At 42.4% G+C, this 24,963-nt stretch overlaps 1 protein-coding gene and 1 long non-coding RNA gene across 10 annotated transcripts in view; one reads left to right on the top strand and one right to left on the bottom strand.

Moving 5' to 3' along the window:
- Nucleotides 1-638, top strand: part of LOC127002228 (aquaporin-7-like) — a 36,082-nt gene extending 35,444 nt beyond the window's left edge. For all 5 annotated transcript variants that reach the window (XR_007755901.1, XR_007755899.1, XR_007755900.1 and 2 more), the window contains one exon: nt 1-638. This exon is cut by the window's left edge and continues 1,696 nt beyond it. The gene's annotated coding sequence lies outside the window, so the exon portion shown is untranslated.
- A 12,691-nt stretch (nt 639-13,329) lies between these two features.
- Nucleotides 13,330-24,756, bottom strand: LOC127002215 (uncharacterized). Of its 5 annotated transcripts, XR_007755883.1 has the most exons (8): nt 24,620-24,756; nt 19,811-21,255; nt 19,321-19,562; nt 15,798-16,850; nt 15,335-15,404; nt 15,035-15,149; nt 14,034-14,830; nt 13,330-13,979 (listed from the first exon to the last, which is right to left on the bottom strand). It is a non-coding gene; the product is annotated as an uncharacterized LOC127002215 (long non-coding RNA). The 5 variants fall into 5 exon arrangements; XR_007755880.1 differs by having other exon boundaries at nt 13,330-14,033; nt 14,088-14,830; nt 19,321-21,255; XR_007755881.1 differs by lacking the exon at nt 24,620-24,756 and adding an exon at nt 22,650-22,772 and having other exon boundaries at nt 19,321-21,255.
- Nucleotides 24,757-24,963: the final 207 nt, after the last annotated feature.

Genomic DNA, 24,963 nt, shown 5'->3' with positions numbered 1-24,963 from the left:
TTATTATTATAATAAAAGATTTACATTATATCTACCTACATTATATCTCTTCAGTATATATACAATATTATTATTATTATTATTATTATTATTATTATTATTATTATTATTATTATTATTATTATTATTATTGTTTAACTCCCATTATATACACAAAATTTATTTATATTATTACGCTGTTGATAATTATACACACATACATACATACATACACACACACATATATATATACATTATTTTATCAAGTTATATCGCTAAGAAAGCTTATATATGTTTAACGTATTTCTTGTACTGTTCGTCATTTTTTATAACGAAATATATACGTAGTGAGTGTTGGAGAGATAGGCTAGTGGAAGAATATCATAATAAAGACTTTCTATATAAATGTATTTTTTTCTTATTTCTCATCGTCTGATTATATTATCTATCATTTTTTTGTGTTTTTGTTATCTTCTCTTTTTTATCTTCATTCCTCTTTTCGTCCGTGTTTATCTATCAATTATCGTGTTTCTTTCTTCTCTTTCCTTATGTTCAATCTTCTCTTTCTTTATTTTCATTCCTCTTTTCCTCCGTGTTTATCTATCAATTATCGTGTTTCTGTCTTCTCTTTCCTTATGTTCAATCTTCTCTTTCCTTATCTTCATTCCTCTTTTCCTCCGTGTTTATCTATCAATTATCGTGTTTCTTTCTTCTCTTTCCTTATGTTCAATCTTCTCTTCGTCAGTTTCTACGCATCATTTTTCGCATTCCTTATCTACATACTCCTTTGTGTCCATTTAGATGCAAGGAATAAAGTGTTCACAAAATATTAAAGTTGTCGTGTCATTCAATCCCTTATTCAAAACTTACGTCATTTATATTCTTCCCTTATTTTTTTATTCCTTTCCTTCATTAAATTACGTGGTTCTCAAGGTTATATAAGTGCCCGGATACGGAGGCAAAGCGTAGTAGGTTGGTACACGCGAGACAGATAGAAAGAGACAGAGAGGGAGAGAGAGACAGACAGAGGGAGAGAGAGACAGACAGAGGGAGAGGAAAGAAATAAAGTCACTACCAAAACCGCTACTTCTCTTTTCCCACTCATAATTGCTTCCAGTCCTCCGTCGCGCAGAAGAGAAAGGCTTTCCTCCACAGCTGAACAATGAGGGTCACAGCAAAGCGCCCTGCCACAGTACCGCTCGTCCATCCCCTTCCGCGCCTACATCCCGGCTAGACCACGCCTCCCAGTGCTCCCACGCTACGTAGCACCGCGGTATACGCAAACACGAAATAGTCCTTTTCCGCACCTATAAATCTCTGCTCACTTACACCTCCCGTAACTACGCAGCACAGCGGTATTTTCAGACACTTCCGCCTCTTACATGAACCCTTTCCACGGGTCGAAATGGAGATTAATCGGGTTCTCATGACTGTTTCTGACGTTTATGATGCAGAAGCCTTGCCATTCTACCACCAGGGTCATGGAACTACCCCTGGAAAGACTCACAACAATCCGTACGAAAGCCTTATCAAATGTGTGTGCGTGTGTAAAGACCAAAATGCATGAGAATATGGTCCAGTTCTTGGTTAGCTTCTTCTCTTTCTCATTTTCCAGTCTTTCATAAACTTCCTCAGTCCTTTCCCAGCCTATCTTCCTCTTCCCATCTTTAGTCAGCCCTGTCTCACTTCCCAACACGTAACCAGCTTCTGTTCTCTTTCTCCACCTCTTGGCAAACCCTTATCTCTTCTTCCCCATCTCCTAAACCGTCTCCCTTTACTGCCTTCAATCAACCTCGTCTCCCTTCTAAGCACGTAACCAGCGTCTCGACTTTCCTCCCAGCTCTCAGGTTTAGTCCAGTTCCGCCTGATAGCCCTCGGCCAGCCCTTGCCCTCTTGCCCTCCGCCGCTGTCCAGTCACCGCTGCAATGACTCACGTCCGACGGCAAATTGCGGGCGAGTGTCACACCAACTGATGAGGAGGGAGAGGAGAGAGGGAGAGGAGGGAGAGGCGCTATCAAGGCCACGATGAAGAGAAACAGAGGGAAATATAGTGGATGACGGTTCTTGTGATTGCGGTCAGAAGAGGAATACAATCAATAGACGAATACTCTTTCTTCACTTTCAGATTATGGCGACGCCCGCACACTGACCACTCAGCCACAGCTTTCCCAGATGGTTACAGAGAGAAGACACAAAGACACAAACATTCGCAAATCAAGCACGCGTCTTTTTTTCTCATAAGTTTAGTTCCATGAGTGTCACAAATCCATAAACCTCAGACTGTCTTCTTAACCACGCAACAGACGACCAAGGCCACAGGAAGGAGAGCAATGGAAACAAATGAGCCAGATCTGAATCCTCGCGTTTATTCTTTATGTTGGATATCACTTCACTTCCGAAAACCATTTTGGTGTTAAAGGGAAACACGAACACGGGCGAGGCTTCCTGTGTTTCTTTGTTTTTACAGACCAGTGCATTAGAAGCTATATAAAGGGTTGTTGACTTAGGTAAGGAGCTACACGATTAAAACCAAATAAATAAACGATAATACCGCAATATATCAGTGAATTAGATGTTACGTGAAGGATTACTGAATTAGGTAAGGAGCTACACGATTAGAACCAAATAAATAAACGATAATACCCCAATATATTCTTTTGTTTTTATAGATCAGTGAATTAGAAGTTACGTGAAGGAATCTTGACTTAGGTAAGGAGCTACACGATTAGAACCAAATAAATAAACGATAATACCGCAATATATTCTTTTGTTTTTATAGATCAGTGAAATTAGAAGTTATGTAAAGTTTTGTTGACTTAGGTAACGAGCGACACGATTAGGATCAAATAAATAAGTGATACCTCAATATATTCCTTTGTTTTTTTTATATATCAGTGAAATTAGATGTTACATGATGGAATACCGAATTGTTTAGGTAAGGAGCTACACAATTCTTATAAAACCAAATAAATAAATGCTAATAGTTAAATAAATTCCTTTGTATTTTTTTGAAGATTAGTAAAATTGGACCTTTCGTAACCGAATATGAATTTGACGACTAGGTAACGATCTACACACTTACCAAATTAATGAATGATAGTTAAATAAATGCATAAAGTTAGCAATACCAACGTGGGTGAAGTGGTTAGCCTGCCTACCTACAAGTTCGCTGGCCTGGTAGAAACGTAAATAGAAATAGCAAGTTTAGGAAAGGGAGGCAGGGCTGTGATAAGGTGGAAGGAAGCTATTCAGGAAGGGCAGAAGGAAAAATTGCCTTAGAAATTCAAAGAGATGTGTAAAAATTGCCTAAGAAATAGAAGCAATCGGTGTCCAGCCCAATGATACCAGAAAGTGATTAAGAATGCAAACCAATATGAGGTTAGTAAACAGATGGACGGCGGGAAGATACTGAACGAATGTAGGAATTAATAAATGAAAAATAATGATAATGATAATGATTTTTTTCGCGTTGAGCCCAAAGCAAAGAAGCGCCTTGACATTCCTGCTTCAGAAAAAGGTAAAAATACTCTATATGTAACAGAGAGAGAGAGAGAGAGAGAGAGAGAGAGAGAGAGAGAGAGAGAGAGAGAGAGAGAGAGAGTCCGTTTTCGTATTTGTTTAAGAAAATAATGAAGCTATCGAAAACAAAACACACACACACACACACACACACACACACACACGCACTCACAGGAAACAAACTTGCCTTGGGGTGTTTTCGGGGTGACAGTTTCGTAACGTTTCTCCCCCCTCACCCCCCTTGAAATAGCACCCCAGGCTACACCCCCTCTCCCCCCCTCCCCTTCTTTTCCTCCCCCTTTTCTCCCTCCCTCTCTCCTCCTCCCCCTTTTTTTCTCTCTCCCTCATCAACCTTCTTTCTCTCACCTCTCTCTCTCTCTCTCTCTCTCTCTCTCTCTCTCTCTCTCTCTCTCTCTCTCTCTCTGTTTAGAATCACTGAGTTAACGTTAAGGACATAATTATCACCTCGTCTGAACAATGGGGTCTGTGTGGTCTGATTTTTTTATGTAAATCTATGTAAATCTCTCTCTCTGTTTAGAATCACTGAGGTTAAGGACATAATTATCACCCCATCTGAACAGTGGGGTCTGTGTGGTCTGATTTTTTTTATGTAAATCTCTCTCTCTCTCTCTCTCTCTCTCTCTCTCTCTGTCAATCTATCTATTTATCTACTTATCTATCTATCTCGCGTGCACACACACACACACACGACACGCCCCACATGACGTCCTCTGTTTGTCACCTCCGGCGTGTGTGTGTGTGTGTGTGTGTGTGTGTGTGTGTGTGTGTGTGTGTGTGTGTGTGTGTGTGTGTGTGTGTTTTAACGCTTCGATTCTTTCTCGTCTGTTTTCTGCATCTTTGGTCATCCTGTGGTTATCTTTTTTGTTGTTTTCTTTGTTTTCTCGTTTTTTTTAATCTATTCATTTCTATTTTTCTTTTTCTGACACGTTATTATTATCATTATTATTATTATTATTATTATTATTATTATTATTAGTAGTAGTAGTAGTAGTAGTAGTAGTAGTAGTAGTAGTAGTAGTAGTAGTAGTAGTAGTAGTAATAGTAGTAGTAGTAGTAGTAGTAGTAGTAGTAGTAGTAGTAGTAGTAGTAGTAGTAGTAGTACCATTATTATTTATGTCCCAAACTTTTCCGGTTCCAACACTGAGCAAATTTATAAAAAGACCTCCGTGGTGCAGTGATTGGCGTGCCTAGCTACGAATCCGCTCGCCCAGGTTCAAATCCCGGCCCGGGCAGTCGACATGAAACCCACCCAGCTGTTTCCTCCATTTCGGGCTGGGGGATTAATGGGTACACCTGGGGATACATGGGGAGGGTACACTGTGGTAACCCGGATGTTCCACTGGTCCTGTGTTCCGGGGTGATGGGTTCCCTCCCTCCACATGCTCAAGGGACAGTGTGACGGAGATGAGCACCGAGGCAACACGCAGCTATAGCCTATGCACCCGACTTTACCTTACTTTGCCTTTCCTTTCCGTTTTTATTCTGAAGTATATTTTCCTCCACACACACACACACACACACACACACACACACACAGTCATCTGATGAGGTGTGGCGGGCTTGGCAAAAAGAAAAAGATTAACAAAACGAAGAAAAGGACGAATTGGATGATCGCCAGGTTAGCGTAATTGTTTTTTCGCTTATAGCCTATCATCATACATTAACAATGATTACAGAGGGTGGGAAGGGCCTTGGGTCTCGTCTGCTCCTGGAACGCATTTCAACTCTTTTTTTTTTTTTTTTTCCTCTCTCTTTTTACACAACTATTTTTCACTTGATTGAGTTCATAATTTCATAAACGATCCTTCTGACCTTGTTTTTTGCCAGTATTAATTGTGTCTTACTTGAAGTTTCGTAATTCGAATGTAATATTCTTTCATATTTCCACTGCTCCTACGTAGGGCAGTGGTTAGCGCGCCTAGCTACGTATCCGCGGGTCCGGGCAGTCAGGGTGTAACCAACTCAGCGGTTCACCCTCCCTTTAGGCTAGGCCGACAAATGGCTGCCTGAGGAAACCTGGGTGAGGTGAACTCTGGTAACCCGGATGTCACACTGGCCCTGTGCCCCGGGGTGATACAAAGTTACGTTCCCTCCCAACAGGCTCAGGGGCAGTGCGACGGAGATCAGCACTGAAGCCAGGCGCAGTTATAACCTATGCCCCAAACTTTTCCTTACTTGAAGCTACGTAGTTTGGATGTGTTTATTTATTTATTTAATTATTTATTTATTTGTTTTTTCCAGTGAGCCAAGTGATGCAGGGAAGGAAAGTCAGGGTTGGTTGGGTGCGTAGCATCACTCTCTCAAGCACTCTGTCGCATCCTGTCTTGCGGTCACACATCCATGTTCTTTTTTTCATGCATTAATGACGCAAACGAAAACCTGAGAGCGCGCTTCCAGGAACAGCGAATGGGGTACAAAAAAATAATGTCTTCAACGTAAAGGAAACAATGAAAAAATATATCAACTTGTTTTTCGAATGTACCAAGGCTATATTGTTGCGCGTCGGTTATTATTTCTTCTTAAACTAACGGCACACACACACTAAGACTTCAGCGCTTGCAGGCTTTAGAATGGGGATGTCATGAATGTAAGGTTGGGAGCATACGCTTTAGAGTGAGGATGTCATGAAGGTAAGGTTGGGAGCATACGCTTTAGAGTGAGGATGTCATGAAGGTAAGGTTGGGAACATACGCTTTAGAGTGAGGATGTCATGAAGGTAATGTTGGGAGCATACGCTATTGCGACGCATGTTGGCAGTGCTCATTTCCGTCGCCTGTACGTGGTGGGAGTGAACCCTTTACTCCGGGACACGGGGTTACACACATATGTTACACAGTGTGAGACCCGGGTTCCCGCAAGTTACCTTCCCCGGGTTTCCCAAGGTACCCATTTATTGACCATCTCGAAAAGAAAAATGACTGGGAATAGCAGGTTACCTTCCCCAGGTTTCCCAAGGTACTCATTAATCGACTATCCCTAAAAGAAAATTGAACAGCTGGATGGGGTGCACGCCGTCTGCTCAGGCCGGGATTCGAACCCTGGCACACAGATTCAAGGGCGCACCACTGCACCGCGGAGACAATGACGGACCATAAGACTCAAACATCCTCAATGATATCCGAAACGCACTTCAAAGGACGAGACAAACATTTTTCATTTTCTGTAGTATCATTTATTTTTCGTCCTGTGCCTCCTCCCCATAAAACACATATAATAAAAGTGCGCAGTAAAGCTAACTCAAAAATCGGACCGTGACATCCACACGCCTTCAACGATATCCGTAACACACTTCGAAGGACAAGACACGACAAACCTTTTTCATTTTCTGCATCACTATTTTCCGCCCCGTGCCCTTCCTCCTTCACCTCCAGCCCCCTAAACCCCCGCTTTCCACTTCCCGGCTTCAAAACCGTCTCAATCCGGTTCTCGTGGTACGTTGACGTCTTCCTAGTACTCAGAACCACCTCGATCCGGTTATTTCTTTCTACTTTTCTTAACCCATCAACGGAAGGTCGGATTCCCTGCCCGCCCCAGGGCCATAAAGACACCTCAATCCTACGTGTTAGGCTACTCCTACGTGTTAGGCTACTCGATCCTTCATCCCCGCTCACACGCCGTCCATTAAGTTACCTGCTCAACAAAGAGCACGTAACAACTATCATGTAGTAGGCCTAGTTACTTTTAAACCAATCTACGTTACTTAAAAACACCAAAACCACCGCGTGAGAATTCCCTTTTTTTATCTTTTAATTAAGGAGTATGGCAAGGAGTGAACGTAGAAGGTTATTACTCCACTCTTCATCCTATCTGTTCTTCATTCCCTCTTTCCTTCATCCCTTTTATCCTTCATTCATTCTATATTTCACCCCCTCTGTCTTTCAAATATTCTATCCTTCATCCCTTCTTTCCATCCTGCATCTGTTCGTCCCTTCTCATCCCTTCCCTATCCATGGTGCAGCAGAAGCCTTGTCAAACTCCCACTAGGCTCATAACACTACCCATGGAAATACTAACACATACACACACAACCTCAACAAAAACCTTATTTATCTCAGTATTATCTCCACATTGAGAGATCTTACACCATCCCACTATAATCACTATCACTACTATAAGTTATCTTCAGCATGTTACACGTATACAAGAGAGTCAGTAAAGCCAATAACATTAAATAAAAAGACGGTACTTACTGCAAGACTTCCTATCCGCATCTCACATACGAGCATCAACACATCGATCACAGTACATCTCCTCACTATAAGACATCACACAGCATCCCAAAGACCATCACTAATACCCCAAGTTCTCTTCAGCTTCTTACACGTACTAGAGACTCAATAAAGGCATTCTAAGGGCTAAAACAGAGGGTGCTTGCCGTAAAACTTCTTATCCTCATCTCCACACATACGAGCATCAACACATCACAGTATTTCTCCTTACTAAGCCATCTCACAGCATCCCATTGACCATCACTAATACTCTAAGTTCTCTTCAGCTTCTTATACGTACTAGGGAATCAATTAAGTCATAAATAGTACTAAATAGAGGGTACTTACGATGAATTTCCCTGTACTTATCTCAACACCACCTCCAGCCTCCACCAGCCTCGGGAAATCCAACGCATGTGCAGTGAACGTTCTTTTACTGCTTCAAACCTCTGCCGCGATGCAGTTTCAAAGCTTGAGGGCAATATTCTTAAACATTTCGGGACTTGCATACTCTCATTTGGCAAGGCTTTCGTTGAGATTGTTGTAGGTATCTCCATGGGTAGTGGTATGAGCCTAGAGATAGCTTGACGAGGCTTCTGCTCCACCATGAACGTAAAAAACACCCGTGAGAACAGATGGTCATGTTTAATTATGTATATGCATTTTAAGAGTGTGCGTATTTTGCTTATACTCCAGACGCTAGGCAAAGACAAAGTTGGGAACATGCAACAGCTGCGCGTGGCCTTGGTGCTCATCTCCGTCACATTGTCCCTTGAGCCTGCGGTGGGAGGGAACTCATCACCCCGGGACACGTACAGGCCCAGTGGGACATCCAGGTTACCACAGACCACAGTGTACCTTCCTCAGATGCCCATTAATCGACCAGCCCGAGGGAAAGATGAACACCTAGGCGGGCTGCATATGACGACTGCCCGGGCCGGGACTCAAACCCAGGCCCGCAGATTTGTAGTCAGGGACGCTAACCACTACACCACGGAGGCGATGTAGATGTTTCCAAGGCGTGTGTGTGGCCTTATCATCACCTTCATGCATCATCTCCTCAGAGCAAGAAGAAAGGAAGTTTTAGTCATGTTCAGGAGGAGGAAGGAGAAAGAGGAGGAAGGAGAAAGAGGAGGAGGAGGATGTGTCATATCAATCAAAGGTGTTGATGATTCTCCTCCTTCCTTCCTTCCTTCTATAATTCGTTTCCGTCCTGGTTGATGCTCTTGTTTATTTCCTTCCAGTTCATTCTCTCTTTCCTTCCTCCCTCTAAGTTCTCGTTCTCAATCTCGTTCCCTTTTTTATACTTATGTTCCTGTCTTTTTTACCTTCCTCCAGCTCCCTATTTCTTGCTTTCTTCCTTGTTATTATAGTTTTCTTTCTTGTCCTTGCCTCTTTTTTTTATCTACAGTTACATAAACGCTCGTGTCAGCCAATTAGACAGATGGCGAACTTATCCTGAACACGGCGGGAACACGTAGTACATCCTCAAGAGCAGCCACTTATCCACGCCAGCCTGAGGGAGATTCGTACCTATAAGTGCCGGAAGACATCTATATTTTGTCCCAGTCGACGAAGCGAAGCGTAGCTACTCACTCAACTTTATAATCCTTTCGACGCCCTGTAGAACACGTATGAGACAGGGCTTTCGTATGAGTTTTTAGGAGGCATTTACAAGGGTAGTTTATGAATCCCTGCGGTAGTTTGACAAAGCTTCTATTCTGTAAAGGCGAAAACACACTCATAAGAGCCTGATTGGTCTCCTTTTCGGGCTTTGGAAAGCGTCTGAGGTTAACGCCGAAGCCCACACGTTTGACAAGGCTTTCGTAGTTGTGCTGGGGCTTTCAGTGGTAGTTTAATGACCCTGGTGATAGTTTAACAAGGCTTCTGTGCCCTGAAGGCGAAAAAAACTCATGAGAACCCGTTTACTCCTCCCATTTCAAAGCGTCTGAGGTTACCGCCGAAGCCCACACGTTTGACAAGGTTTTCGTAAATGTGCTGGGGCTTTCAATGGTAGTTTAATGACCCTGGTGGTAGTTTAACAAGGCTTCTGTGCCCTGAAGGCGAAAAAACTCATGAGAACCCGTTTACTCCTCCCATTTCAAAGCGTCTGAGGTTAACGCCGAAGCCCACACGTTTGACAAGGCTTTCGTAGATGTGCTGGGGCTTTCAGTGGTAGTTTAATGACCCTGGTGGTGGTTTAACAAGGCTTCTGTGCCCTGAAGGCGAAAAAACTCATGAGAACCCATTACTCCTCCCATTTCAAAGCGTCTGAGATTACCGAAGAAGCCCACACGTTTGACAAGGCTTTCGTAGATGTGCTGGGGCTTTCAATGGTAGTTTAATAAGGCTTATGTGTCCTGAAGGCGAAAAAAATCATGAGAACCCGTTACTCCTCCCATTTCAAAGCGTCTGAGATTACCGAAGAAGCCCACACGTTTGACAAGGCTTTCGTAGATGTGCTGGGGCTTTCACTTTAATGACCCATGGTGGTATGACAAGGCTTCTGTACCGTGAAGGCGAAAAAAACTCATGAGTGAAATGCCCGATTTTTTTTCTTTTCTACACTCCCACACGACCACAGCACGTAACGATACACACGAGAAATTAATCCAGACAAGGAAAGGTTTGCCGGCGCCAGGGATCGAACCCGCGACCAGCGTAACGGGAGAGCCACTCCTTTACCAGTCGGCCTAAGAGGTACCGCACTAATCGCGTGAGTTATGGGAGGCTCGCCCATCAGGCAAGTCAGCATTACACGGGCGACCAACGTAACGGGAGAGCCACTCCTTTACCAGTCGGCCAAAGTGGTACCCCCCTGGCTAAGTGAGTCATGGGAGGCTCCTGGCCCATCAGGCAAGTCAGCATTACATGAGACCCCGATTACTCTCCTTACCGCCCTTTGCAGTGTCCGAGATTACCGGCCGCCGAAGCCCACACGTTTGACAAGGCTTTCGTAGATGTGCTGGGGGTTTCCAGGGGAAGTTTAATCATCCTGGTGGTAGTTTGACAAAGTTATTGTATCCTGAAGCCGGGAAAAAAAAAAAAAAAAAAAATCTTGAGAACCCGATTACTCTCCTTTTCGCCAATTTCAAAGCGTCTGAGATTACCGCCGAGGCCCACACATTTGACAAGGCTTTCGTAGATGTGCTGGGGCTTTCAATGGTAGTTCAATGACCCTGGTGATAGTTTGACAAGTCTTCTGTACCGTGAAGGCGAAAAAATATTCATGAGAACCCGATTAACTCTTACTTGTCCTTTGAAAAGCGTTGAAGCGTCTGAGAAAACCATCTGAAGTCTCTCAGGCGGCATGCACATCACTCGCTATGCACCGTCACGCCCTCAACGCAGCACGCAGCAGCCAGGCATAATGGACCTTAGCATTGCAGGATTTACCACCAGGAAGCATAGAAGACTAACGAACGAGCTGGCCTTGGTGATATCTTAGGTCTGGTTACTACTGGTTGTCTTGCCATCTATGCTCCATCTATGTTGCTGTTCCTGTTTTAAATGTTTTAAAATACTTAATGGTTTCACGAATGTAGACAGAACAAAATTGTTTATGATTGATGACACTTTGCGAACGAGGAACAATGGCATAAAACTCAAATGTAGACAAGTAAATTCAGACTGCACCAAATTTTTCTTCACCAACGTTGTAGTGCGAGAATGGAATCAGCTCCCACCGTCAATGGTCCAGTGTAACACGATTGACTCCCTTAAAAACAAGCTCAACCGTCACTTCCTTGAACTTAATATTAACTAGAGTAAAAAAGCAACGTTTTGGAGCCATCTGAATAGCGTAGATTCACTTAGGTTTAAGGACAGACCACCTAGTCTGGACCATGGGGTCTGTGTGGTCTGATTTCCTATGTAAATCTATGTAAATCCTATCTTGACTTTTTCCATTTATCTTACTTTTCTTTATCCCTCAGTTCACATCTTGAAGACTGACCAAGTAGGAACTACCTATTCAACACATCTTCCTCCTATCAACACTGACGTCTTCCATTCCTCAGCCAACAACTCGTGTATGTAAATTACTACATGGATGAACGCATGAACCACCCACCCACTCGTTTCCTTCGTCATGCCTCATATCACACCCAAGAAACTTATAAAAGGCGGCCAAATCCTGAGAATACAAGACCTCTTCCCACTCTGTAAAACGTTTGGGGATGTTAACCCATATTATAAATCAACCCTTATTCAAGATAGAAGCTTCAATATAAGTAAGTCATTGCTAAACCAAAAGATGAACAAAACTGATTAAAAGACCTCTTCCCAGTCCATAAGCCATTAGGAAATGTTAATCAATCTTAGAATTCCACCCCTGTTCATGATAAAAGCTTCAGTATATATAAAAAAAATTGGCATGGCTAGATAGGCAAAATTTTAGAATACAAGACCCTTTCTATGCACCACTTGGGGATATGAATCTTATAAATCAACCCTTGCTCATGGTTGTCATTGCTGAAGTCGTTATTAAGAGCCGGCAAAGACAGAGTACAAATAAGACCTCCAACAGTCCTAGTACATGAAATTTAATGTGGTGCAGTGCTGCAACAAGCAAATTATTCTTTTAGATCAACCCTTGCTCTTGTTAGGTAACCAATTACTTGTTCCAGGTAATATTCTTAGAAAAGATGCACAAACCAGCGGCGAGTATACTTACTAACCTTCAGCTTCCACATGATCACAGGCAGGAATCGTTTGCAGATGGACGTTATCATTACCTACTAGTATTTAGAGGCACAAAAGGGCATCAAGGGAAAACAGAAAAAAATATTAGACCCAAGCAGTCCCCTCCAGGCGTACACACATCATGGTAGCAGTAAAAGATAAAACATACTAAAAACACAAGGGCAAATAATTCAATACCAAACGAATTAGCCACAAGTGACTGTAGACTTGCAGTATTTGGTAAGGCATATAGGTAGAGGCTGAAAGTATCCAGTAAGGTATTTGGTAAGGTTTTGGTACTTGTATTTGGTATGGTATAAGTAGAGGTTGTATGGTAAGGCTTTCTTTCCTACAGGTGGTGGTAATATTACCATGGAAAGTCTGATGAGTGTGGTGATAGTTTGACAATGCTTCTGCAGCATGAAAAACACTTGCGAGAACCTGACTCCTCCTTCATGGTCTTCGGAAATAGCTTTCCCAAGCCATGTGTTGCTCGCCAGATTCTATAGTGTGTGGTGCCACAAGTCGAGGGAACTAGGCAGAGGACGCAGACGAAACTCACGACTCTGGGGTCCACACGTTGTCCAGGGACTACAACCCTTGCGTTACATTTATGCTGCTGACTGGGAATGCAGGAAAACATTTTATTCATCTTTCTTTTACTTGTTATGTATATTTATTTATTCACAAAGATCAGTATTTATTACCCTTACTGCAAGTACGAAGGTTTATGTAAGAAATAATATAATTTTATTAACTTTTCATTTTGGAGGATGAGCCCTCTCAACCTTTTGTTCTCATAGGACTGAGACACTTTCATAGGAGTATATGATACTTTATTTTCACGTTTTGACTTTTTTTCCACACCACCTCAAGAGGTAAAAGTCCAGGCGCGTTTTTATTTAAGAGGTTTCCCCTGTAGGCCTAATCCTCTCTGATCTTTGATCAGGAAATTCATTATTCGGGTTGTTGCAACCATGTTGATGTGACAGCAGGAGCAATAACCACTCAGCCACTGCCACCAGCAGTGGAAGCAAAACAGGTTGTTGCACCTTCAAAAGCAGTACGAGTTGTTGACAATGGAAGCATCAGTTCAGGGTAATGATAGCCGAAGCAGCAATTCGTGTTGTGATTGCAAAACCAGTGTGGGTTGTTGCAATAGCGGATGTAGCTGTACGTGTTGTAATAGCGGAGCAGCATGGGTTGTGATAACGGAGCAGAACGAGTTGTGATAAAGGACGCAGCAGGACGGGTTGTGATAGCGGAGTACGATTTGTGACAGCAGATGGCGCAGGATCGGTTGTGATAGCGGATGGCGCAGGATGAGTTATGATAGCGAATGCAGCAGGATGGGTTGTGATAGCGGATGCAGCAGGATGGGTTGTGATAGCGGATGCAGCAGGATGGGTTGTGATAGCGGATGCAGCAGGATGGGTTGTGATAGCGGATGCAGCAGGATGGGTTGTGATAGCAGATGCAGCAGAAGCAGTATGGGTTGTTACGACCGTAGCATCACCATTACTCTATAAGTTAGTACATTGCCTTAAAATATACCCCCCAGCATATTACCTTAAATGTATTATGCCAGCATATTACCTTAAATGTATTACGCCAGCATATTACCTTAAATGTATTACGCCAGCATATTACCTTAAATGTATTACCCCAGCATGTTACCTTCAAGTATATTACGTTAGCATATTACCTTAAATGTATTACGCCACCATATTACCTTTAAATATATTACACCACCATATTCCCTTAAATGAATTATGCCACCATATTACCTTTAAATATATTACCCAGCATGTAACACTTAAATACTTTTCCCCGCACGTAACACAAATATTTTCCACAGAACGTCACACTTAAATGTTACCAAGCACGTTACACTTAAATACATTCCCCAGCGCATCACACTTAAATATTTTACCCAGCACGTTACACTTAAATATATTACCCAGCACGTCACACTTAAATATATTACCAAGCACGTCACCTAAATATTCTCCCAGAACGTAACACTTAAATATATAACACAGCACGTCACACATAAATATATTCCCCAGCATGTTACACTAAATATGTTACCCAGCACATTACACTTAAATATGTTACCCAGCACATTACACTTAAATATGTTATCCAGCACGTTACCATTTAAATGTTACCCAGCACGTTACACTTAAAATATGTTACCCAGCACGTTACACTTAAATATGTTACCCAGCATGTTACATTTAAATAGCAGCCCTCGTACGTAACACATCAGACCTCTCGGATAGACAGAATGAGTGACCTCCTCCATTTAACCTTTAACCTGTATATGTGGCACCTCTTTCCTTCTTTCTTCTTGTCTTCTTCATCTTACTTCTTGTATTTTTTCTTTCTTCTTGTCTTCTTTATTCTCATTTCCCAGCCTGGAATAAAGCCTGGTGTTAGTCAGATAAAGGTTTCCATTTCAGCAAACTGAATCTTCAAGAGTTTGTGATTATCCTGAATGATGGCACAGCTTACAACTTCATGGTTAAACGAATTCACGCCCAGCAGCACAATTAGACCTCTACCCATAATCGTATCTAATGAAGTTTTGAATGCAACGAAAGAAATCAGTCACTACATACCTTTGCCAGGTGTGTGATGGTGCTGTGTCAAGTATCCTCCACACACTCACACTGCTTCTCCACAGCCTACTGCAGCCTTCTTCCTCCTCTTCACTGCACTGGCCGTCTTGCTGGCCTGAAAGAAAGTCTACTGTTAGCCAGATAAAGGTTTACATTTTCTGCAAACTGAAAGATTATCCTGGATGATGGCACAGCTAATGACTTCATGCTAAAAACTTCACATTCAACAGCACTATTTGACCTCTAGGCATAATCTTATCTAATGAAGTTTTAAATGCAAGGAAAGAAATCAGTCGCTACCTTAGTGTGATGGAGCTGTGCAAAGTGTCTCCCCCCGATCTACACCGCCTACATCTGCTGTCTTGCTGGCCTGAAAGAAAGTTTGTTGTTAGTTATATAAAGGTTCACATCTTCTGCAAACTGAATCAATAGGAGTTTGTGATTATCCTGGATGATGCGGCAGCTATAATGACTTTGTGTGTGGACAACGTTATATCTTCTTTGACTTATATTCTACATCACCATATGCCCACTCAGCTGTTCATCATCCCTTAGCAGCTGGGGGATAAATGTGTACCTCAAGCAACCTGGGGAAAGCAACTGTGCTAACGCTGAGCACTGCGACCATCTGCAGCTTTAGCCTATGCCCCAAACCTGTCCTTTAATCCTTTAACACTAGTTACACTACCATTCAAAATATAACAGAGAAGGAAGTAAAAATGAATAATGAAAATCCAGGATAGCGAGAGATAATACAGCTCACCTTTCTCTTCCTACGTCTCTGCTTTTAGTCTCCTGCTTCCTCATGGTCGAAACGCCTCTGCATCCTCATCCTAGTGATCCTCCTCCATCCACCGATAAGCAAGGGGAGGAGGAGAAGGGGAGGAGAACAAGAAAATTAGTGAACGTCCCTAAATAGAGGGTGAGAAACCTATTTCAACATCGCCAACCTCATAAAATAATTGCCTAAGTCTGTTTTCAGCGATTTCCAGGTTTTTGTTTACATTAATTTTTTTTAACATGTGACGCCCATTTTTTGTATGGTTCCCTTCATTATTCAGAGTTTGAGTGTGAAGCCAAATGAGACAATGAATTCTTTTCTGATTTCCTTAAAAGTAGAAAATAATGACTTAGACAGTTTCTTTACGAAGGTGACGATATAACAGCAGGAGGTGTGTGGGGGAGGGAGGTGGAGGAGGAGGGGGAAAAGATAGGAAAGAAGGCCATGCTGTTTGCACCTCTGTGACATGTGCACCGCGGGGAGACTTGACATGAGAGCCCCGCCCCACCCAACGGTGTTACGACGTCTGGATGACATCAGCTTCACTCACACACCTTTCACACTCTCTTCTGCCACCACTATGACATGTGCACCTCAAGGGAGGCAGATCCTCAATCCGACTGAACGACAAACAACCCAGACAGTGGTTCAGGCCACCCTAGCCAGCCACATTCCGCCGAAACGGAGTGGAGGTGTCGGCGCAACCCTCCCCACCTTAGGGCTGCCGCCGCCGCCTTCATGAGTCCCCCCACTCCCAAACGGGTGTTACGACGTCGGGATGGTCTCGCTGGATGTCGGGACGGACACAGCCACACAAGGAGGAAAAGGAAGCTGAAGGAGTAGGAGGAGGCAAGCTGAGAAAAAGATCAGGTTCATTAGAAAATAAAGTTTTGAATAGAAGGTAAAAATGAGGAAAAACACTCGGAATGTCATGACGAGGTACTTAACTTAGTACTGCAGAGCTCTTCCTCCTCTTGCTGTGGTCTTGGCAGGGTGGCGCCTCTGTGGCTGTGGAGTGTAGCACTCCCACACCACCTGAGGAGGGAAGGGAGTGGTCACGCCAAGGTCCATATTATTAAACATACCAGGCAACCATAACAACTATTTCCCATGGTTAACCAGGTTTTCATGGAAGGTTAGGGAAGGTAAGGGAAAGTAAGCAAAGGTAGGGAAGGGTAAAGAAGGTAGGAGAGGGTAAGGAAGGTTAGGGAAGGTAAGGAAGGTTAGGGATAGTAAGGGCAAGGAAGATTAAGGAAAAGAAGGGAAGGGAAGGAAAGAGCAGGTTAAGGAAAGTTAGGGAAGGGTAAGGAAGGTTAGAGAAGATAAGGGAAAGTAAGGTAAGGAAGGTTAGGGAAGATTATAGAAGGGAAGGGAAGAGTAAGGAAAGTTAGGGAAGAGTAAGGAAGGTAAGGGAAGGTAAGGAAGGTTAGGTAATATTAGGGAAGGGAAGGTAAGGAAGGTAGGGAAGATTTAAAGAAGGGAAGAGAAGGGTACGGAAAGTTAGGGAAAGGTAAAGAAGGTAAGGAAGGTTAGGGAAGATTTAAAGAAGGGAAGGGAAGGGTAAGGAAAGTTAGGGAAGGGTAAGGAAGGTTAGGTAATATTAGGGAAGGGAAGGTAAGGAAGGTTAGGGAAGATTTAAAGAAGGGAAGGGAAGGGTAGGGAAAGTTAGGGAAGGGTAAGACAGGTAAGGAAGGTTAGGGAAGGTAAGGGAAGATTAAAGAAGGGAAGGGAAGGGTAAGGAAAGTTAGGGAATAAGGTAGGATAAGGTAGGTTACGGAAGGCAAATGTTCGTGGAAATTCAAAAGAGCCAGACTGTGAGGACGTCGAAAGTAACGCTAGATGACAACAGTGTGATGTGCCTGCCTAAATCCCTCACTACAGGGGACACCAGAAGCCTGCAGCCCAGAGATCAGCTTGGTGTGGACTTGGACCAATACAAATGTCAGTAACTTCATAATGGACTGTATTGGCTATCCGGCGGCGACTCGGAGACAAGAACTGTTTTGACTTGCCCCTCAGTGGTCACACACACCACCACCAAACGCAAATCTTAACCCAGTAGCAGCGACGGGCCAAATTTGTGGCTTTACTGTGTAGCAGCGACGGGCCAAATTTGTGCTATGATATAAACCCCCGAAAATAGATGATACATAATCTGATCACAAATGCTTTGATATATATTATGGAATGGTTTGTGTGAGGGGTGATTTTTTCTCATTTTTCTTGCTTGGAGGGACCATTAAGAAACATGATCTCCGCTGCTAACGGGTTAAAATCTTACCAGCAAAGGGTAAATATTTTTTTTTCAATCAGCAGGTACCACATTTGGACATTTGGCTCAAAACGACAGCCAGTATTAATTTTCACGAAATAGAAAAGAAGAACTGAGTTGAGTCAAAACAGTTCTTTCTCAGAGATGCCACCAGATACTCAATACTGTTAGCTCTTGCAAGGATTATCGTTATACACCGCTTACAAAAGGCAGAAAGGTTTATATTTGGTTATAATAATACGCCCTTAGTTCAATCTTATTTATCTACTTCATTTTCATTAATTTTAATAACTTCATAATCATTAGCTCATGCAAGGACTATCATCCTCACTCCTTTCTAGGGTATAACACTAAAAGGCATTTGTATATGAACCTAGAAATTAAAATAGGGCTTGATATACTACATAGGTACATAATATATACTGAAGCATGTAAAAGGAGACACAAGTGAGCGTATCAGTAAGAAGTGCTGACTGAGGCAAGGGAAACTAATGCTCTCACTTATGTCACTTATTTGTATATGAACCTAGAAATCGAAATAGGGCTTGATATACTACATGGGTAATACTGAAGCACATAAAAGGAGACACAAGTGAGCATATCAGTGGGAGATGCTGACTGAGGCAAGGGAAACTAATGCTCTCACTTATGTCACCTTTGTAGGGCATAATAATAACAAGAGGTATTTGCATATAGAAATAGAAATAACCATAGGGCTTGATATACTGCTTGAAACTACAGCTTATTAAAGGCAGCAAAAGCATACCATAATTTTGTGTATATATCAACAATAAAAACCTTGGATATTATATAGGAAGTCTTGCCCAAACAGTGTGGATATATTTGCAAAGAAAAGCTAGGTCATATACTTGAATAGAACAGAATACCTAGTTGATATATTAATAATGGAAACCTTGTTGATACATTAGTAAAGAATAGAGTACATATATATATATATATATATATATATATATATATATATATATATATAATATATATATATATATATATATATATATATATATATATATATATATATATTAATGAAAACCTTGATTGCTATATTAGTAGAAAAAAATGGTGATACAATTGTAAAGTGAATACCAAATTGATATATTAATAATAAAACCTTGTTAATGTATGAGAAAAAAAAAAAAAAAAAAAAAAAAAAAAAAACTTGGAAATATATTAGTAATGAAGAGAATACCTAATGCAAAAGGTAAATCCACACACCTGTTTAAGGAGCCACCCTGACGTCGTTACTCCATCTCAGTTCACTTGTCAGGCGCCAGTCCAGTCCACTCCTGTAGCAGGCGTTGGATAAGCCTGTTCTTCAATGTCTTAGGGGGCTGGCTTTTGTGACGGCTCCCATTGTGAAGTCCTAGTTGAGATGCTTCTTTTTCTTCTTCTTCTGGAGTGTTTTAGGGGGCTGGCTTTTGTAACGGTTCCCACTATTTAGTTCTTGTTGAGTAGACCTTTCTTTTTCTTCTTCTTCTGGAGTGTTTTAGGGGGCTGGCCTTTGTGACGGCTCCCACTGTGAAGTCCTTGTTGAGTGGATGTTTCTTTTTCTTCTTTTTCTGGAATGGTTTAAGGGGCTGGCTTTTGTGATGGCTCCCACTGTGAAGTTCATGTTGAGTGGATGCTTCTTTTTCTTCTTCTTCTGAGTGTTTTAGGGGGCCGGCCTTTGTAACGGTTCCCACTATTTAGTTCTTGTTGAGTAGACCTTTCTTTTTCTTCTTCTTCTGGAGTGTTTTAGGGGGCTGGCTTTTATAACGGCTTCCACTATTTAGTTCTTGTTGAGTAGACCTTTCTTTTTCTTCTTCTTCTGGAGTGTTTTAGGGGGCTGGCCTTTGTGACGGCTCCCACTGTGAAGTCCTTGTTGAGTGGATGTTTCTTTTTCTTCTTTTTCTGGAATGGTTTAAGGGGCTGGCTTTTGTGATGGCTCCCACTTTGAAGTTCATGTTGAGTGGATGCTTCTTTTTCTTCTTCTTCTGAGTGTTTTAGGGGCCCGGCCTTTGTAACGGCTCCCACTATGAAGTTCTTGTTAAGTAGACGTTTCTTTTTCTTCTTCTTCTGGAGTGTTTTAGGGGGCTGGCTTTTATAACGGCTTCCACTATTTAGTTCTTGTTGAGTAGACCTTTCTTTTTCTTCTTCTTCTGGAGTGTTTTAGGGGGCTGGCCTTTGTGACAGCTCCCACTGTGAAGTCCTTGTTGAGCGGATGTTTCTTTTTCTTCTTTTTCTGGAATGGTTTAAGGGGCTGGCTTTTGTGATGGCTCCCACTGTGAAGTTCATGTTGAGTGGATGCTTCTTTTTCTTCTTCTTCTTCTGGAGCGTTTTAGGGGGTTAGTTTTTGTAACGGCTGCCACTGTGAAGTTCTTGTTGAGTGGATGTCTCTTTTTCTTCTTCTTCTGGAGTGTTTTAGGAGGCCGGCCTTTGTAATGGCTCCCACTATGAAGTTCTTATTGAGTAGACGCTTCTTTTTCTTCTTCTGGAGTGTTTTAGGGGGCTGGCTTTTGTAACGGCTTCCACTATTTAGTTCTTGTTGAGTAGACGTTTCTTTTTCTTCTTCTTCTGGAGCGTTTTAGGGGGCTGGCCTTTGTGACGGCTTCCATGTGAAGTTCTTGTTGAGTAGATGTTTCTGTTTCTTCTTCTTCTTCTTCTGGAGTGTTTTTTGGGGCTGGTTAAATTTCTTTTTCTTCTTGTTCCTTTTTTCTTCTTGGCCTGTGGATGTGGAGCCTGGTTAGGGATACTATGAGGTTGGTGCAGAGGGAGTGGCATTTTGGGCAATGGAGCAGGGAGTGTTCTGGCATGTTGGGATGCATGGGGCACCATGGGCAGTGTGGGTCCTGCAGCATTCAGTCTGTGTTGGTGGGCATTAAGGCGTGTGTGTCATATTCGTTTTTTTTTTTTTTTTCATCTTCTCCTGGATTTCACTTCTATGTTCTTGATTTTTTTCTGGTATTCCACAGTCTTTTCACAAATTCTTCTCTGGTTTCTATTTCTTCAATCTGTCAAATGCTAGTATACTACCAAGCTTGTCATCTCTATTCCTGTTTTAAATTTCTTGCATTAAGTTAAATTCAACTTTGAGGTCATCATATTCAGGACAGTCTAATAGAAGGTGTTGTAGTGTTTCAGTGCCACAACCACAGCATGGGCACTTGACACCTGTGGAAGAAATAGAGGAAATTAGACACGGCCCTGTCACCCTTTTTTTTTTTTTTACAGTAAGGGAGACAGCTCAAGGGCAACAAAACAGAAAAGGGAACAAAAAAAACAAAAAACCGCTAGGTGGTTTGGTAGGTAACAAAATAGCAACGTAACACCGTCTCATAACACCGGAACACACGTCACACCTCCCCGCCCACCGTCACCCCAACACGTAGACGCAACACAGCACACACGCAACATAATCACAGCTTGGTAACAAAATAATAACGTAACACCAACACAGCCACCTATAACACCGTAACACAATTATAGAGGCCCCAGCAACACGTTATTAGACGTCACATAGCCCCGTAACGCAGCTTTATCGTATCTCCAGTAACACAATATCTTCCAACACTGTCTTAACTCAAATAACAATGCACAAGGCCCTAGGAAGCTCGTAAAGGAAATAGTGTCAGCGTACCTCCCCGCCCGTCACCTCAACACGTTAGGCCCCTTTCACACTTGAGGGTGAGGCCCGCGTATCCTTTCAGACGGAGCGGGTGGAAACTGCCCGCCACCCGCACGAAGGTGGAAGGAGACAGGAGAAAGACAGGAAAATGTAAGGAAAGCCAGGGAAAGCAAGGTCATCTGGAGGAAAGGAGAGACAAAAATAGAGCAGGAGAAGGGAGATAAAGGAATAAAATTAATAAAATGAAAGACCAAAAATTAAGATAGCTGGCAGAATAAAAAGAGAAAATGGGAAAAAGGAGAGAAGCTAGGGAGAGAGAAGATGAGGAAGTAAAACACGAGGGAGAAGAGCATCAAAATTCTTCCTATAAATAAAGTTAAAAATAAAAAGTGAAACAGGAAAATGAACGCACAACAAATTACATTGAAATCAACCAGGATACTGAGCGTTTTCTTCGGAGAGATGCGCGGGCCCCGGGCATCTTCCGCGGCGTGTGAAAACACCCTTGGCTGCTATGCGCGGACGCGGGCCCGCAGATGACCCAAGGACAGCCCGCGTTGAATTTCGCCTGCCTGCTGGTGACGTCCGCGGCGTGTGAAAGGTTCCATAGAAAACATAAGTCATAAGTTGACGCGGATCTGCGTTATAAGCGCGGACGCGGGAATCGCCCGCAAGTGTGAAAGGGGCGTTAGACGCCACACAGCCCTCCACAACCGCGTAACACAGCTTTATCATATCTCCAGTAACAGAATACTATCTTCCAACACTGTCTTACCTCAAATAACACTACTCGCGGCCCTAGCAAGCTCGTACAGGCAAAAAATATAGTGTCAGCGTGCCTCCCCGCCCGTCACCTCAACACGTTAGACGCCACACAGCCCCGTAACACAGCTTTATCGTATCTCCCGTAACATAATAATATCTTCTAACACTGTCTTACCTCAAATAACAATGCACAAGGCCCTAGGAAGCTCGTAAGGGCAAGAAGAATAGCGTGTATCAGCGTAGCCGCCGCGTGAAGGGGGATGGGGATGCCCATGTTGGCGCCAAAACTCTCAGCCAATCAGCGCCCAGCTAGCTCCGGGCAGCCAATCAGAGCAGAGAACAGCGACGCCGCCCTCTCCCGCCAAATCCAAAGACATAGATGATGGTACTTTTCATGATTAATTTAAGCCTTGTACTTCAATATGGCTTTCCAGGAGGTTGGTTTTAATTTTTGCGCTCTTTTCTATACTTTTTCCGGGAGGTCTGAACAGGGACGCCGCCCTCTCCCGCCAAATCCAAAGACATAGATGATGGTACTTTTCACGATTGATTTCAGCCTTGTACTTCACTATGGCTTTCCAGGAGGTTGGTTTTAATTATTGCGCACTTTTTTTACACTTTCCCGGTAGATCTGAAGGTTAATAAACGTTTATGACAGGCAGCGATATATTGAAGACATTATATGGTTCTTTTCAGGATTCTTTTAAGCCTTACACTTCACTGTGGCTTTCTAGGAGGTTGGTTTTAATTTTTATCCACGTTAATTATTATTCCGGGAGTTTTGAACGTGTATGACAGGCAGCGAGATATTGTCGCGTTATTAATAAAACCAATATCGTTTATCCAGCGACAAAATAATAACTTCTAACACTTCTAATAATTTCTGACCTCAAATAATACTGAACACGGCTCTGGCAAGCTCGTGGAGGCAAGGTATTGAGCATAATGGCATATATTGAAGGTGACAGGACGTACTGACAGTGTTGGCGCCAAAAGTTGCTATGGCGGAGTCCTTCCAAGGTGCCGCGACCAATCAGAGAGCTCGAGAGAAAAGGGCGGGACTCGGAGCCAATCAGCGCACAGCAAGACCCCCGGGAGCCAATCAGAGCAAAGAACAGGGACGCTATGGACCATTTCCCGCCAAAATCACTGACCAAAGCCACGCAGACATATAATAGGCATTTTTCACGCGTTTTTCGAGGGTTAATCTGCACTATAGCTTCCCGGGAGGCTAGTTTTGATAATTAGACACCTTAATTATGTTTCTTCCGGGAGGTTTGAAGGTTAGTTTACGTGTGTTACGGGGAGCGAGATATGGCCGCGCGCATCATTCCGCGTCGCCATACTAATAAAACCAATATTTAATGTCGTGGAAATTAAACATTGAATAAAAACACATTAAAACTTACCTGAGACTTGCTTCGCCGTCACATTAATAAGGGAAACATAAGCACTGGAGCCAGACATTTATTAAAGCTAAAAACAACAGCTAGATTACCGGGAAACTCTAACAGATGAATAAATAAAGTAATGAAATAGTAAAAAAATAAGAAAATAAGTGATAAAGGAGTAAATAAGCCTAGCCATGGGAATTAGTAAGCCTTTTGAAAATATTAAATGAACCTAAAAAAAAATGAATTACCGCAAAAATGTAACACAGACGAATAACAGGAATAAGTAAGGTAATGAGAAAATAAATGAGCCTTTCGAGAATATTAAATGAACCTAAAAACCCTTAATTACCGCAAAAATATAACACAGACGAATAACAGTAGTAAATTAGGCAATGAAAGAATAAATGAGCCTTTCAAGATTAAATGAACTCTGAATTACCGCAAAAAAATATAACACAGACGAATAACAGGAATAAATTAGGTAATGAGATAATAAATGACTAATAATTAATGGAATACGTAATAAAGGAATAATTAAGCCTACGTAACCTGTCAGCCAAATAATTAATAAGCCTTTCAAGAACATTATAATTAAACTAAAAACTATACATTACAACGAAAATATAATATAGATGAATAAATAATGACAGACAAATTGATATCGCTGAAAGAAATAATTAAGTTTGTCCTCGCAACACACTTTATATTCACCTCCCTCGCCCTTCTCCCCCGCTCCCTGTCATTAACTTACCTTTATTAAGTCCTGCTGGCTCCATAATAACCGGGGAGAACATTGCAGTGATGAATATTTGGCGCCATAACGAGGAGCGTCCTGCCGTGTGTCTGCCTGGGATGGAGGTCGGCCCGGGAGTGGCGCCAAATCCTCGCTTCTCTCGGCAGGCGCCAATCATGGTTCCTCAGTCACTCTTCTAAAAAAATCTTACACAGGAACGATCTATAAATAAATTAATAGAAAGACACGATAATATAGCGAGTAGCCTTAAAACTAATTAAGGCCATCAAATATAAAAGAAATTTCCAGAGAAGAACCATCCGCCGTGCGCAGTTCTGCCAAATCTGCCAGTTTCCGAGTCC

This window comes from Eriocheir sinensis, chromosome 22 (assembly GCF_024679095.1).
Source record: "Eriocheir sinensis breed Jianghai 21 chromosome 22, ASM2467909v1, whole genome shotgun sequence".
Taxonomy (NCBI): Eukaryota; Metazoa; Arthropoda; class Malacostraca; order Decapoda; family Varunidae; genus Eriocheir; species Eriocheir sinensis.
Note: the sequence above shows the minus strand (reverse complement) of the source record. Positions and strands in the feature narration are given on the sequence as shown.